Source organism: Saccopteryx leptura, chromosome 1 (assembly GCF_036850995.1).
Source record: "Saccopteryx leptura isolate mSacLep1 chromosome 1, mSacLep1_pri_phased_curated, whole genome shotgun sequence".
Lineage (NCBI taxonomy): Eukaryota > Metazoa > Chordata > Mammalia > Chiroptera > Emballonuridae > Saccopteryx > Saccopteryx leptura.
The window spans coordinates 247,576,784-247,579,182 of record NC_089503.1 but is presented as its reverse complement, the minus strand read 5'-3'; the positions used below and the strand labels follow the sequence as shown (position 1 = coordinate 247,579,182).

Genomic DNA, 2,399 nt, shown 5'->3' with positions numbered 1-2,399 from the left:
CTCACTTACTAAGCAGAAATTTACACTTGTCCTGTAGTTGGTTCATGGAACTGAGAGTGGGGTGGGAGAGAAAATAAATCATTCCTGGAATTTTTATTGAGAAGTCTCAGTAGAATCCTGGTCTAGGGAGGGCTTCAAACACCATTCCCTCAGTGACTACTCAGGAAAGTGTAGTGAAGTGGTTAAGGCCCTAGGTTCAGAGTCAGATGTTCTGTATTTTCAGATGGGGAGCATAAGGGTGACATGTCCAGCACCATACATGGCACATTACTGTGTGTTCATAGAGTGCATGCCCCTATTTTATTCCCTCCCCTGCTTTTATTCCATGGAATTAGCCAGCTCAACCCTGGCTGGAAGTGATTCCTTCCTGGCCCCTCACCCCCCATACTTACTTGTCCATCTTGGGCAGAGGTTGATGGCAGTCCACGCTATGAGGAAGCTGTGACTTGTTGTCATAGTACACCAGAACAACAAAATCACTAGTCTTCCACACAGCACTAGACCATAACTGTTCCAGTCTTCTTTGCCACCCTTTACCCTGTGTCTGAGACCTCCCAACCCAGCTCTTTCCCCTCACCTGAGCCAATTTGTAATTTGTAAGCTTCTTGCTTCTCCACTGCCTCCTGTCTTTCATTCTTGGTCCTTCTGAGGAAAGAGTCTGATCTCCAAGGGCCCAATGCCCACCCATGAAACATGGAATTTGGAATTGGAAGAATGTGGGGTTGATTTTCATATTTACTCTTGGCCTGAGACCCCTCGGGCTAGTTATATATCTGCCCCTCTCTGAGTCTGTTTCCTCAGCTGTCATCTGGATAGAATAACTCCCATGTCCTAAGATTGAAGACAGCATGATATAATGTATGTAAAGCACTAGACACAATGTTTAACACAGAGTCTTAGAAAGAGCACAATAATGTCATCTTGGCAGGCACCCATTACCCCACAATCCTACGGATTGGTCATCTTACCTGTTGTAATTACAGATTTCTGTGTGCGGTGTCATCTCATCTGGAAAATAATGCGTTGAAAATCCATTAAGCGTCAGAAACCTCAGACCACCCATTAAGATACAAGGTCTCTCCTTCACCTGGGGAGCTGTCCGGTGTTCTGGTGCTGAAATGAATTAGGCCCGGGAACCCTCTCGGAGCTGTTCAGAACCTTGTGCTGAAGCGGATCTCGTTCCCTTCCCGGACCCCGAGAGGCGCTGTCCGGTGTCTCGGTGCTGAAATAAATAGCAATTTCCTTCCATGATCATCGAAGAGCTGTCCTCACCCTTAGTGCTGAAGAAAACGTAACTTTCTCGTTTCAACCCACACTCCTCCGTTCTCTGTTCCACTAACTCTTGAAACCCCCTCCCCAAAATTCCTTTCTTCTCCGATATTCTTCCCGGGGCGCTTAAGAATGTCAAGGGAGAAGACTTGCAACTAGGACTCATACCTGCTGCTTATCCTGGCAGGTCTCCAGGACTTACCTTTCAGGTAGTCAGCTCAGTTGGTCTCTGCTTTCCAGACCATCAAACTTCGCCGTCTTTGTCGCTTTCTGGAAAAATATCCACTCTTTGACCTACATGTTAGCCCCATCCCCGGGATGCCAGGTCCCCCAAACCACCCCTTCTTCCACGCGGCTTTAGTCCTTCCCTGTGTGTCTCACCTCCCAGTATTGTAGGCAGATGCAGGTGTCCAGTGATTGGCGAGGCGGGGACTACGCTTTTATGTGCTTTGGGGAAGGAGGGGCACCAAGAATCCGGGGAGGGTCTTCGCCAGCCGGCCAATCGGACTCCGTCTCAAATGCAGCTCCAAAGATTACCTCATAGATTGTGGCCTCAGCTTCAGAATAAAAGACTGGCATCTGCCCAAAAATTGAGTTGGGGTTTTTCTGGAGAGGGGGGGGTACTTACTGTGGTCCCCAGGATCTTCCCACTCAGCCCAACTCTTTCTTAGGTCTCTGAACTCCCAGCTTAGGAGCACTAACTTAGTCAATACCTGTATCTTCCCACCCCCAGCTTGTGATATTACTGGACCAGCAAAGAGAAAGCTGGTAAATTGTTGGGGGGGGGGCGGGGCAGGTTCAGAAAATTTAAGTCCAGTTCCAGAATGGAAAACTGAGGGATGTGTGAATGAAGGGCTCAAAGAAGCCTGGAGCAGAGGTGGGATTCAAGCCTAAACCTTCTGATTGCTTGACTCAAAACCTAACTCATAACTTAGTTTATTGTTTTGCTTTACTGAGCAGGCTCTGAGCCAAAAAACAAACAAATTTTGGTTCAAGTCCAGATTTTTCTCCTTTGTGGGAATTTGGGCACAATTGAACCTTTCTGCGTTTCAGTTTCCTCAACTACAGTATAAGGTGGTGATAACGATAGTATATTCTCAGAGCATTGTGGTGAGGAATTAATGCTTTGG

At 47.4% G+C, this 2,399-nt stretch overlaps 1 long non-coding RNA gene across 1 annotated transcript; it reads right to left on the bottom strand.

Annotated features, from left to right (window-relative positions):
• Positions 1–967: 967 nt before the first annotated feature.
• On the bottom strand, positions 968–1,594 carry LOC136389200 (uncharacterized). The gene is made up of 3 exons (XR_010748282.1): positions 1,472–1,594; positions 1,088–1,222; positions 968–1,008 (listed from the first exon to the last, which is right to left on the bottom strand). It is a non-coding gene; the product is annotated as an uncharacterized lncRNA (long non-coding RNA).
• Positions 1,595–2,399: the final 805 nt, after the last annotated feature.